Raw genomic sequence first — 14,975 nt, 5'->3', positions numbered from 1 at the left:
CTTTGAGTCCCTCCAGGCTCCGCCCCCCGCTGCTGCGCCGCCTGACCCTCTGAAGATGCGCCCTCCTCGGCTGGAGGTGAGGAAACGGCCCCGCTGGGGGGAAACGTAACCATCAATGGGACAGACGGTCTGTCGGAGTTTAGTCTTAGTTTAGTCTCGGTCTCTTTCAAAACAGGGTCCAATTTTAGTCTTCTGTTATATGTTTATTATAGGCAACTGTTGTAGGCTATATATCCTCATCATTTATGTATCTTCCATCCGTCCCCCCTGACTACAGTGCAGGCAGATGCTTCTGTATCATGTCTAATAGAGGGAATAACTACATTCAGTTACTAAAATACTAGTAAGTACTAGTATTACTAGTAAGTTTTTGGGTACTCTAGGTATTTTACTTTATACTTTTACTCTGAGTTTGGATAATATTTGCTGCTTCATTTTTCATTTCACCACATTTAGGTGTGCTCTATTATTTGACTAGTTAGGGGAGACCGGGTTCGGTTGTCACACTTTATACTCTCGTTTTAATTTCTCATCACCAACACATCTCACTATTCGGCTGTTCAGTCTGACGTACCACCCTTTCAAACTACGATTTCCGGGTCCGAACGCTCCGTTGAAACAAAACGACAACAGTTACGATCACCTCTTTTGTCAGTTAGATGACTTTTTCATCGATAAGAAAGAGGTAAAATGACAACAACATTGTTTTTTTAAAACTCAGATCTGTTCAAACAACGGGGAACACGGCACTGCTGCGTTATAGAAATACGAGGCTCGGAGCAGCTTTCAGCAAATTTGAAAGGTCACGTCTTAACAGCCGATAGTCATTGCTGCATTAGAGGGAAGCCTAAAGTCTTATCACTTATTTTAACCATCAAATACACTCTGACAATGTATATGCTTGGTTGTCCCTGCCTAGTTATGGGTTTCAGTGAACATGATTTAAAAAAACATTTGTAACATTTTAGTGTCTTAAGCTAGAGACACCGATTAGGTTTTAAAATGATCGAATCACCATCTGTATACTCCCCATGGGCCTTTTTGTATTTGTCTATTTGTTTAAACCAAGAATGAATCCATGTGAATAACAATTATTTATTTGAATTATCCTCTGTAATGAAAACTGAACTGAAGGAGTTTTCTGTGTTGAACGAAATCTAGCTTTTATTAAGCAATAACATAACAATTTATTAGGAATATACTGTAGCACGTGACAAACCACCCTGAGAGCACCGAGACAACCTACCCCACCTGACCTTTGACCTGTTGTCCAAGGTTTCACGTTAGCCACTACATGTCTTTAGCTAGCCACTGAAGAGTAGTTTTAAATCAAAGCTATTACCTTCATCTTTTTAATAAGTGTTTGATTATAGAATTCCTAATAACCTACAAACTTTTATTTTAAAAAAACAACAACATGAAATTGTGTCTGAAAACCCACCCATGAGACAACCAACCCCGGTCTCCCCTACTTTTCAGATTCGGATTTTACAGTAAGGTTGCCACAAAAACAGAATTTTAAACTTTCATACAATACTAGTAGGTTAAAATTAAACAATACTCCTCTTTCGATACCACGGCAAACAGAAAAAAAGTCCATGGCACTAACTAGGATTTATTTATGTATTTTATTAATAATGTGCACACCGCGCTGGAACAGGAAAAGTCACTGAACAAGTGCCAGCACACAACTGATTTTCTTCCCCGTTGTTTCATCTCTGCAGCGTTGGGTTGAAAATTTGATTGTAGATCAAATGTGGTATGGTATTGTTTTAAAACACATGGTATTGAAAAAGTATCAGCGTTTTGATACTTTTGACAACCTCATTTCACAGACAACATATGGCCAACTCATGACATACACTGTTATAAATGAACAACAGTACATGAAGTAATTCAACAGAGTTCCACCTTGATAAACTGCAACATTAGTTTACCACTTAATTGTTAATGTATCCATAACATTCTTGAAAGACATTAAGTTGCTCATTCTTCTGTACTTTTACTGAAGCAGAAATGCTCAAAGCAGGACTTTTTTTTTACTTTGAGTAAATAATCTGAATTCTTCTTCCACCACTGTCAATGATTCAACGTCAAAAAGATCCAAAGGACAAAATGTTAAACAGTGGGGTCTGAAGCAACTCTGAGATCAAAACACTGGAGGAGTTTCCAAGAGTTGGAATATTTGACTTTCAGCTTTTATTTATCAGGATATATTAATATCACAACAATTTTGCATGTGAAAAAAAAGTTATGACATCTTTAATTTCTTTGCAATTAAAGTCCATGATAGATTTTTTCCAGTGACATTACAATTTTTTTGTTTTGCAACTTTATAATAAAAAAATAAATCCCAATATGAGGAGATGATTATTCTGCTTTATTTCAACATCACCTTTCTTTCAAAACTACAAACCATGTAATACCTAGCAAAAAACACAGTCAAACTTAAGAGCTTTGCTAAATCATTTTGACATCACAATGATGGTAATGTACCAAATCTAGATTCACAAACTGCACAGCGTCAGTGCAGTAACCGGGTCAGTGGAGTGACTGCAGCCTGTGGATCAGAGAGCTGAGACCTGCATATCCTTTGATTGCGGACACTCCTGTGAGAGGTGGTGTGGCTCAGGCCGAAACACACACGCGGTACACAAACGTGGAGATCTTACTTTTGCAGAAAACAGAGCCCCAGTTCTGCTTATGGACCTACCTGAAACATTCAGAGAAACAATATCTCACTGATAGCAGCAATAAATAAATGATCAGACATTTTCTTTTTGACCTGTGTGTAGCAGCTACCTAAGCTTATGTATTTTAAAGGGTAGGCAACTTCAGCTTTAGCTTCTGCCTATTCCCTTTTTTCAGACCTTATGAAATTTTTTTTGTGTTTGTCATGAAATGTCTTTGTCTGAAATGTCTGAAAATAAACTGAACTGAACTGAACGTTAGCATGAACTGTGTTTATTATGACTGTTGAACTGCAACAAAAGAGTTTCTCAGCTTGCAAGTCTTCTAAAACATCAGAGTGTCTTTGAATGTGCATCACACGTTTAATAGTTTTTAACATCATCTTCCTTTGAGGACTTTTTTTTTTTAATATATTTTGTCTCCTCGCTGAGTTAATTCCTTTCCTGTCACAGCATGTTGGTGGAGCGGCTTCAAATCAACTGACAAACACAGACCACAGACAGGCCGGCGGGAAGTGGCTTCCTACCCTCTCTGCTGCTCTTTCTCTGAAGCAGCACTTTGCAAAGGCTGAGTTTGAACTGATTACACAACGGGCATATAATGGAACCACAGGGCAATCAGCAAATATTGACAAAGTTTTAATTCAGCACGCGCCTTGATAGATTTATACACACCTTGGAGCCATAAAGAGGCATCACACTAAATGAGGAAATGATGAGTACCAGACCTCTGCTCAGATTATAGCACATATTCAGACAGAGAAAACTCAAACATGATGCATTTGTTGCTGGCACATGTAAAACTTGCTATAATGTCTCAGTATCTCATATCTTGCTGTACACCTAGAGGAGATCAGGCCACTGAATTGAAGACCACACACCGCGTCTAAATGGTGTTTACAGACATCTTTAAATAGTCAAGCTGATTTCCTCTCGAATACAATGCAACACAATCAGAAAGCGGCTGCTTAATAACATTTAATTACAGTGCAAATTCAAGTAGGGGCTCACCAATTCTCCTAATGATTTAGATGTGTTTAGATCGCTTGTCTGTCAGTTTTTATGTCTGTCGCTGCTCACATAGTTCTCGTATAAGAGTTTATTCTGTGTGTACATCAAAATGTTTGTGGTTCTTTAAACACTCTTGCAGAAGGCTTTTCCTGAAGTACTGGCATTTACTCTTGTCATCGATCCAGCAAAATACCTGTGAACTTCATCGTGGTGAAGTAACATCCATTTATAAAAGTGCAGCACCTTTGACCTTTACGTGGTTTTCAGACCAAGGTCATCCGCAGGCTACTTCTCTCTAATCACATTAGAAAGCACAAGCTAATGTACTTGCCAATCTGTGGCACTAAAGATGTCAATTGTTGGTACAGTTTTGTACTGAGAGCAAATTATACAGGGCATGTGCTTATACTGTAGGATAAGCTGCAATTTTGGAACATATTTCATAAACCCTAGTAGACATGCTTTGTGAAGGATTCCTTTAGGACTTTGTTGTGAGGTACACTGTCGGGCAATACTGTTTATCAATACTGGATTAAAATTGTATATACACATACAGTAAACCTTTTTTACATTCTGCAGTTTTTCCAAGTTTGTATGTGTGTGGATAATTGAGGCAGCATTATAGGACCAGAATAGTGAAAAGCTTGACTCATCTGATTGAATAATTTAATAACAACTGAACCGTCTCCACACAACTCTGTACACTAAGGGAGAGGTCAGACATCAGATATGGCTGAAAAAGCATGTGCCGTCTCCAAGGTCTTGACTCTACTTTTATACTCATTCATCATGATGGTTCGACATTTTGGAAATAACCCTTAGTCCCTCTTCTACCGAGTTAACTGAGAAGATTGACCCTGCTCTCAGTCTCATGTATTTATGCTAAATGTGATACTTAGCTTAGCTAGTCTAGTAGAGTCTAGTCTGACTCAGTCCAAAGGTAACAAAATCTGCCTACATGTCATCTTGTTTGTTTAATGCATACTAAAAAAGTGTATAAAATGACAATTTGTGGTTTTACAAGAACAGCCAAGAAATTGTTCAGCACATACCACAACGTGTCGCGATATAATGTGTTCATTAGTGCGCTTTAGAGGTGCTAGTACAGTGGGTGGATTTGGTTCTGTCTGTTGGACAGAGTCATGCTAGCTGTTTCCCCCGCTTCCTGACTTTTAGCTAAGCTAAGCTAACTGGCTGCTAGCAGTAGTAGCTACATAGTAAACGTACAGACACTAGAGATGTATCAATATTTCAGCAAGAAAGCACATAAGCTTCTTTCCAGAAGTGTGAAGACGATAATTTACTACCTGTTAAGTATTAGCCATCAAAGCAATAGTTCAACACTCTTTATTGCAGGAGCTACACTCACTGACCTCTTTATAAGGTACACCTTGCTGGTACAAGGTGGGACCCCTTTTGCCTTCAGAACTGCCTTCATTCCTCGTGGTACAGATTCAACAAGGTGCTGCAAACATTCCTCAGAGATTTTGCTCCATATTGACATTCAGTATGACGCCGTTTGCAGATCTGTCATCTCTTTCATAAAGAAATCTCCCGTTCCTCCAAAGATGCTCTATTGGATTGAGATCTGGTGACTGCGGAGCCATTTGACTACAGTGAACCCAGTGAAACCAGTCTGAGATGATTTGAGCTTTGTGACACAGCGTGTAATCCTGGAAGTAGCCTTTAGAAGATGGGTACACTGTGGTCATAAAGATGGGTACGCTGTGGTCATAAAGATAGGTCCACTGTGGTCATAAAGATGGGTCCACTGTGGTCATAAAGATGGGTCCACTGTGGTCATAGAGATGGGTCCACTCTGGTCATAAATATTGGTACACTGTGGTCATAAAGATGGGTACACTGTGGCCATAAAGATGGGTCCACTGTGGTCATAAAGATGGGTCCACTGTGGTCATAAAGATGGGTCCACTGTGGTCATAAAGATGGGTACACTGTGGTCATAAAGATGGGTACACTGTGGCCATAAAGATGGGTCCACTGTGGTCATAAAGATGGGTCCACTGTGGTCATAAAGATGGGTCCACTGTGGTCATAAAGATGGGTACACTGTGGTCATAAAGATGGGTCCACTGTGGTCATAAAGATAGGTCCACTGTGGTCATAAAGATGGGTACACTGTGGTCATAGAGATGGGTACACTGTGGTCATAAAGATAGGTCCACTGTGGTCATAAAGATGGGTACACTGTGGTCATAAAGATGGGTACACTGTGGTCATAAAGATGGGTACACTGTGGTCATAAAGATGGGTACACTGTGGTCATAAAGATGGGTACACTGTGGTCATAAAGATGGGTACACTGTGGTCATAAAGATGGGTACACTGTGGTCATTAAGATGGGTCCACTGTGGTCATAAAGATTGGTACACTGTGGTCATAAAGATGGGTACACTGTGGTCATTAAGATGGGTCCACTGTGGTCATAAAGATTGGTACACTGTGGTCATAAAGATGGGTCCACTGTGGTCATAAAGATGGGTACACTGTGGTCATAAAGATGGGTCCACTGTGGTCATAAAGATGGGTACACTGTGGTCATAGAGATGGGTCCACTGTGGTCATAAAGATGGGTACACTGTGGTCATAAAGATGGGTCCACTGTGGTCATAAAGATGGGTCCACTGTGGTCATAAAGATGGGTACACTGTGGTCATAAAGATGGGTACACTGTGGTCATAAAGATGGGTACACTGTGGTCATAAAGATGGGTACACTGTGGTCATAAAGATGGGTACACTGTGGTCATAAAGATGGGTACACTGTGGTCATAAAGATGGGTACACTGTGGTCATAAAGGGATGGACATGGTCAGCTACAGTTCTCAGGCTGCGTGTGCTGATCTCTGGCTCAAGACACAGCACGCTCTGCTGCTCTGCCCTCATTGCAAAATACAAATATAATATATTTATTCAGCATTCTTATTGAGCATCAATCTCACTTTTATTTGGGTATTGTTGAAAAAATAGACTGAGACTGGTTCAGACCGCTGTCTAGATTAAAATGAGAGTGTAATCGTTGCGTGAGACGTACAAGTAAAAACTGCTTCTGGGGTCTGGATGGGTTAGACTGGGTTAGATGCATTGTCACTCACTAGAAATACACAGTTTGGTAGACCTGGGTAGTACGCGCAGGAGTCAGGTAGCTGGTTTGCTCATAAACAACCAAGTGTCTTGCAGCTCCTTGAATTTGTCTGATGTTTTTGCCGTTGGCTCTTAGTGACATAAGTTCTTCAATATTTTCGTCCCTCCAGTTAGACATTTTTGTTGCCGTCTTTGTGTAAATCACCCTTCGTCTTCACCCTAAGATAATTGTCTTCACGCTAGCAAGTCGTAACACACCCACCTGCTTGTTGTAAATTTTCGGGACAACAATCTATCCGCATGGGTTCAGTTGGAAACTACACAGACTTTGTACCAGGGAACTGGAGGGTGAAGTCTGTATAATACCCGGTTCAACTGATTTGGACATTTGCTTTGTCACATACGGCTCCTTTGGGTAATGTCTATTAATTAGCAGATTGTCTTGACCACGTCTACCTGCCTAAATGCACTGAGTGACTGCCACGTGATTGGCTGCCACAGGTATTTACCTTAGCAAGTAGTTGAACAGGTCTACTGAAATAAATTATTTGCCGATATTTTACACACCCTAAACACTGTGTACACACACACACACACACACACACACACACACACACACACACACACCACACTGCATCATTGCTTGTCTGTATCCATTGTATTTTTAATTACAGTAATTAGACAGGAACAAGTTTTTAAGCTCCAAAAACTTTAGCTCTGAAACAGTTGACGGGAGAGTCAGTCTGAATTCTCAAGCTCACAGTTTGTGTGATTGTATTTCTGTGTGTTACTTTCCTTAATAGGGCATGTGCTTTGTATACACAATTCCCAACATATAAAGTTGGTTCTGACTCTAATTCACTGGCCTCTGACTGGTTTGACTTGTCTATGGTCCCACGGGAACCACACCGCTGTCCCAGACAAATCCTCCTGCCAACACGCCAGCCTCCAGAGAGCTAGGCCGGCTAAAGCTCCACTTCCCCTCCAGAGGCAGAAGAAATCCAAACAAAGTAAACAGTAAGCACCTAGTAGTCAACTTCCTTATCCTTGTTAATTATTCAAAATCCAGGAGGAGAGACCGGCCCACAGTCGTCTTCTGAGTCCCTTTTTTTTTCTCATACAGGCACTCACTCACCACAACGGCCCCCCTCTCCTTCTGCCTCCCCTTTCAACTTCAAACCCCTTCATTTCTGCAAGCTGCGCTTTGATTGTACCAAACACCTGTATTTTTCGAGGAGAGACTTCCTCGCGAGCCCCCGCCTCCCATCTTTGATTGTTAAACAGCAGTGGCGCCGTCATTACTGTCTGTGCGACTGATGCCGCCCAGCTTCTCCTCCCATCTTCCAGCTCTGCCTTTTAACCAGAACTTTAATTGCTCAGAGAAAATTTGGATTGCTTTATTTTATCTAATTTTCAAAAACCCTTTTTGTGTGTGTGTGAGAAGGGTTGTAAAACGTGAGATGTGCCTTGCTGGATTTATCGGATGAACTGTTGATGATCACAGTTTTCCTGACAGCTATAAACAGAGGACTCAACCCAAAATATCCTCAATTTTTTTACAAGATGTGGGAACTTTTTTATTCAGAGCATAAAGATGGTAGTGGCCAAGCGGACGCAGACTCCCAACATTTTTTTGTAGCTCACCAGTAATCCTCCAGGAAGACAGACAGACAGATACACACACACACCTTTGCAGCAGTAATACCATGCTTTATTAGACGGCCTCTCCTGCCATCCTGTCTCCCCCCTCAGATTAATATCCTCTGGGCTTCTCACCAGCTGTTTCCGTCCCATAACACCCCTCATCTTCCTCCGGCCCTCCGCTTCGAATGGCAGGGCTTACAAACTGGGCCACAATGCCTGCGTGGCTCTAGGAGAGGTCTATGGCTAAGCACTGTGTGTGTGCACGCGTGTGTGTGTGTGTGTGTCAATTTGTGAGTTCACCAAGCGAGCTAAATGCTGGATCTCTTGTCCAGGCAACTGAAAACAGCCACTTAAAGAAGGACAAACACAGACAGACATACTTTTATAAATGCTCTGGATTTTTTTTTTTTTTACTAACAATCACTTCACTGGAACTGAGGTTTAAAAATCTGAAGCTTAAACAGGATGAGAAAAGGGCCGAATGCAATCCAATGTTGTTTTTGGCTTTGCTTGATTGAATCTGTTCTCTAAATAATTTTCCATCAGTTCATCATTCAACACACCTGTTTGCCGTCAATTTGATGTATTGACGTATTCACAAACTACTTTTTACTCGTCTGTTTAGTTTTATGCTGTCTGTGCTTGTTTCCGTGCCCCAGCGTGTGCGTGTACGTGCGTGCATACTGTGTGTGCGAGGTCTCTCTTGGGTGTGTCTGCTTTTGGCTCAGGTGGGTGTTTACTTCTCATGGTGTTTTTACTGTTTGTGTGCGAGGGCAGACAGGATGTGCAGTGCTTGTCAGCATGCTCCAGGAGATGAAAGGCCGGAGAGGGTGTGGAAGCAGCCGACTGCCGTTCAGGTAACAGGTTGTCTTCTCAGAAAACTCTCAAGAATTCAGCATTCCTAGTGAGCCACGAGTGAGCACCACTCACCACCGAGCTGCTACACAAAAATAACTCAACACCTCCCACAAATCTGGCCATAACTGAACCCCAATAGGGTCCAGGTGCTCAATCTCAAAACACAACCATTAGTGGGACATTTGGAGTCGCTCAGTTGGCGCTCCTTGTTTCCTATGTGCTCAGGTGTGTGTGTGTTAACTGTTATTACACTACTGCCATAAAACTGATTGCATCACTAAAATACACAACGTGAGTCAGTTTTAAGAATGGGGCCTGCTGACATGCATATTGATGAGCAATAGTTACTGACGCGATAACAGTCTGGTTTTGACGTTGACATACTAAGGATGTTGTCAGTCACTGCAATGCAGTTGGGCAGGTTTACATTATTAGAGTTGGAACTTACAGCAACCACATCCTTGACAGTCTCTTTTGTCTCATCTATTGTTAGCACAAGTGAAGTTATTAGTTTGACTACTGTTCAGTCGTTGGAATGATTGTGGACAGAGAGCTGCTGGTGTGAACAGTGTGTTGACCCAAATTAGTACAAAATACATATGACATGTAGTGATATCTAGCCATGTAGTTTTCTACCTCCACCCCTTTCGCAATGGAAGTGGAACGAATTCTGTTTTCACTGCTCACAGCATTAAAAAAAAGCCTAATAATCAGAGTGTTTTTTTTCTTTTCGCCCCTGCCCCTCGAAAGGTCACTGTGTTCATGTTAGCTTTTTCAGTACAAAGTGTACTGGTGTATCCATTCACCCAATCGCCTTATAAAGTTGATATGACAAACTTGTTAGCAACAGTTGCATTTTAAGGCATCCAGAAGACAAAGAGCAACATTAACATTTCTTTGTGTTGTGTTTCTGTCACTTAAAGAATGCAATAACAGTATTCACTTCTTAGCTCTGTTTTGGGGAGTGAAATGCTAGCTCTTTAGCAGCTAAATGCTCCACTAGCTAGTGGCTGACTTGGCGCCAGGAAGGTGTGCCGTGTCTATTAAAGTTTTTTCCTGGAAAACAGCTTCATACCGCTGCTGGAAACAAAGCTGTTGAAAGCCATGATGGTGGACCAAAACTGCAGTAGTTATGGTAATATATTTAGCTGTTAAAGAGCTAGCCTTTCACGGGAGCGTACATATGTTCCCCAGGTCTTGTGTTCCCCGCTTTGTATGTGACCGAGGAACATCAGACCCTTTTTAAGGGTTCCCTGGTCTCTTATTTTTTCCACAATCAGTGCCGAATTCCTCGGCAAATTGGCTTACGTAGACCCTAACACTACCCCTAACCGTAACCCCTAACCCTAACAAATGCTGAATTAAATCAGCTGAGGCAGAGGCTTATGCAACTGGGCAACATGGGACCTGGGGCTCATAGGGATGACCCCCATTTCCCTTGATAAGTACAGCTTGAACATTTGTCATGATTTATCTGTAGTTGACTTAAAACAACCGGTTTGGCTGTTTCAATCTACGCTTATCACATTTTTCACGTTTTATAACCTCTGACTGGCTTAGGGCTACATCCACACTACTGTCAGGACTGACAAGACCCAATCAGGAAGCGAACGTGGGTGTCCTAAAGTTTCCAAACTAAAATGGGGTTAGCAGCAAAATGTTTCCATTTTAAGGGTTCCACAAGTGAAGTGTGGATGCAAGGCAAAAGTTATGAATTTTAAAATGAAACGCCTTAATTGTTCGTCCAACACGTGAAGAAACAAGCAATAAGCAGAATACCAGATGTATGCGAACAGTAGAAAATTAATATATTGGAGTCGTGAATCTGGAACCACGGAAAGACTAAAGCTGTCATTTTAAAGAATCAAATGTGTCTTTCCAGAAACTGTGTCCACACACAGTTTTCACTGGACCTTATTTTTTCCTGAAGAAATATTTCTTTATGAAAACTGTTTTCATCAGCCAAACTGCTTATGAAATACTTGCATGCTGTTAAATGTTTTTTTAATAAAAATTGTCAATGCTGTTATCAGCTCCACTGTATTGAGGTAGAGATAGAAATCTTAGACACAGTTATCTCAAAACCTGGACAAAGTAAAATATCTGCATTGCTAGATAGCGCCAGAGGTAAGCTAGAAAATGTGTCTTTTTGGTTGATTTGCCCCTTTACATCACTGCAGGATGAAGTGGAGTTTGGATTTGTGTCTGGAAAGACTGAGCCCACAGACAGGAAGCGTCAGCGACATAATTCAATGAAACTGTGGCGATGGGAGACACCCACTCGATAAACCCACTGACACAGGAATTCACCTAACTTTAATTACACTGATTAGCAGACATGCGAGAGTAGTGATAAAAAGCAGTAGTGCGTAGTGTGGTTTTACAGTGCAAAAAAACTGTGACTCCTCAGAAAAGACAACTCCAACATCACGTACATGTTTCCCCGCTACAGAGTAGGCCTACTGAATAGTTAGGGGAAAGTTGAATATGGTTTAGCAGTAAAAATCGACCATGCTTGGTTCAGTCAAATGAGGAAGTGGTATTTGCAGAAACATGGTTTTCTTTTGGACAGTGATGAAGTGCATTCAAACGTAGCTTTTTATTTCGGTCTGTGTGTCAAACAATTGTAGGCAACCAAAATCAGACCTATGATCAGTGGTGATGACTGATGGCATTTAAATCCATTTACTTAGCTACTGTACTTAAGTACAATTTTGAGGTACTTAACTTAAGTATTTCTATTTTATGACATTTTATACTTCCACTCCACTCCATTTTTCTTAAAGCTATCATATTTTATTCATCCTTAATACACAATCAGCTTGCGGAATATCAATAAATCAATCAATCAATTATACTTTATTCTTCCCAGAGGGGAAATTCTTTATGATGCATCGTCATAGATTCAATTACCCAAGAGTATAAAAAGTTGTTAAATTTAACCCCACCACTACCAACTACAACACTAAATGCTGCTTACTTGTTATAGCATCAGTAAGAATCCAAAATATATCATATAGGAACAACTTCAAGTCCAAAAGTTGTAACAAGAGACTTATTAATAGCGATCACATGTACGTAATGCTATGTAGATGCTTGGTAGCCATTAATGAGAGCAACTCTTTGGTTGCGAGGTTATGAGAATCCCTTTGATTGGTGTTTATCCTCCTCCAGACACGGACCACCTGCTTCGTCTTTTTAGTTAGCGCTTTATTTCCTCGGGGCAAAGGATTATAATAAAGCTACTACCACTTAGAAAGATTAAGTGACTAGAAAGACTGTATAAAATATTATTGAGTAACACAGATTAAAGAGATAAGTAAAACAAATACAATAAAAGTACATATCTTAATTACTCTCAGACAGATACCGATACACATGCAACATATTGTTATTATTAGTATTAACTGCCATAACATATAAGTCAAATTCTTTAGAATAGAAAATTACTTTAGATATTATTATAGTTACTGGAAGTGTGTCTGTCTCTGTCTCTCTCTGTCCATCTGTCTGTCTTTTCTCTCTCTCTCTCTCCTTTTCTTCGTCCCCAACCGGTGCAGACAGATGTCTGTCCTCCACAGAGCTGGGTCTGTCTGACGTTCCTGTCTGTTATAGGGAAGGTTTTCGTTGCCACCGTACTCTATCGGGGAATTGTTGGGTCTATGTAAATCATAAATAAGTCATAGAGTGTGGTCTATACCTACTCTGTAAAGTGTCCGGAGATAACTTTTGTTAGGATTTGGCGCTTTAAATGATATTGAATTGAATTGAATTGAATTGAATTGAACATTCACCCCTGACCTGAAACTTAAAGGTCCAACAACTATGCTCATTTTCAGGTTTGTTGTAATTTGGGTTTTCTACAAAAAGTTTGCATGATTTAATGTTAGAAAAAAAACACATTCTTTTTGTCGTCCGAATATCCCTGTATTCACCCTCTGTCTGTAACACTCTGTTTTAGCACCTGTCTCTTTAAGACCATCTCCTGGAAAAGCCCAGTCTGCTCTGATTGGTCAGCATTTCCAGGTTGTCTCCATCTGAGCTCTTGGCGTCTCTGCACCTTCATTGCAGTCAGGGGATGTCTAACAGCACTGTAGCGGCACTTTCTACCTATATAGTTGTAACATCACAACTGTAAGTAGTCCTGACGGCTCGTTTAAAGACACAGGCCTAGTCCACACGAACACAAATATTTTTGAAACCGAACTTTAATGGCCCCCGGATTAAAAAAAAAAACACTGATGGGATAAAAATGATCTCCTTACATATGAAACCGCAAAATCTACCTCAAACAATATCATGCACATGCCAAAGCAGTAGGTGGCGATAGCACTCCTCACAGAAAGCACATTTTAGCCAATCACAAGGCTGGAAAAATTCATACTGGAAAAACAATGATGGTGAACCGAGGCCGGGCAGATTCCTTCATGTGGACTGCCTCTGTTGCCGGATGTGGTTGAGTAGTTGTATGAGACACACACAAAGTGCTGATAAGTTGCTAAATAGCACCAGTATTTTGGCGAGGTCTTCCATAACAGCAACTCGGTCAGCTGCTCACGTCTAGAGTGCTCCACAAGTCTCCATGGATACAACTGACTGTTTACTGTCGCACAGTGTGACGTCGAACAATGTCAACAAGAAATTGGGGTTTTTCCTCAGTTTTCCTGTCCACACGTGACTGCTGGAACCAGAATTTTGGAAAAAGTCCACTCTGGACTCCAGTTACAAAAATCTCTGGTGCCCACAACTGCTGCTACGTGTGGATGAAAGGCAAGAACGTGCAGAGAAACACATGCTCTCAAAAATACCCGCATTCGTATGGACGGCCCCACAGTTTCTGAATAAGGGCTGTGTGTATTTCTCTATGGATTGAGCATTAAGATACTTTCACTGTATTTATACAGCGCCATCAAAAAAGAAATGGAAATCTCACTTTTTACAATATGGGACATTTAAATGGAAAAGGGAAAAAGTTAAAGGGTTGATCCAGGGATTTCGTAGGCTTTTGAAGCTTTTAGTCTCGGCCAAGCTCCTGAAACACTGGAACCTAGATTTCCTATAAAGCAACTTTATACAATAGGCTTTCTTATAATCCTGCTGAAAAACAACATAATTTTCAAACTTTGTAGTCCTAAAGAGCAACAAAAAAACATTATATAACATTTCTTACAGGGCGGAGGGTTCTCTTTTAACTGAACTTCAGCTCTGGCAGTTATAGTGCTTCTGCTCTCGTGAAAATGTGAATCCAAGGTAAGGTGTTCGTTCAGCTCATCATTTTGAGTCACACAGACATGAACTCATGCGGAAGATCAGCAACTATGGTGCAACAAATATTTTCCATTTAATCACACCTTATACTACACTTGTATTAATAGTCTATATTATTTTTATATTCAACAGATGTAGTGAAAGGGCAGAAATAATAATAATAATAAACTTTATTTATATAGCACCTTCCAAAACACAGTTACAAAGTGATTTACAAACATAGCACACATTTACAACAGAGTGAAAAGGATTAAAAGCAGAAACAGAACACAGACTAAAAAAACTTTGTCACAAAAAAAGCTATAAATCACAGAAAAGCTGTTTTTTTTAAAGTGGGGTTTTAAAGGAGATTTAAAAGACAAGACAGCGTTTGCAACCCCAGTCTCCTCAGTCAGGTCAG

This window comes from Echiichthys vipera (genome assembly GCF_963691815.1).
Source record: "Echiichthys vipera genome assembly, chromosome: 2".
Lineage (NCBI taxonomy): Eukaryota > Metazoa > Chordata > Actinopteri > Perciformes > Trachinidae > Echiichthys > Echiichthys vipera.
The sequence above is the reverse complement of the archived record's forward strand: the minus strand, read 5'-3'. Positions refer to the sequence as shown.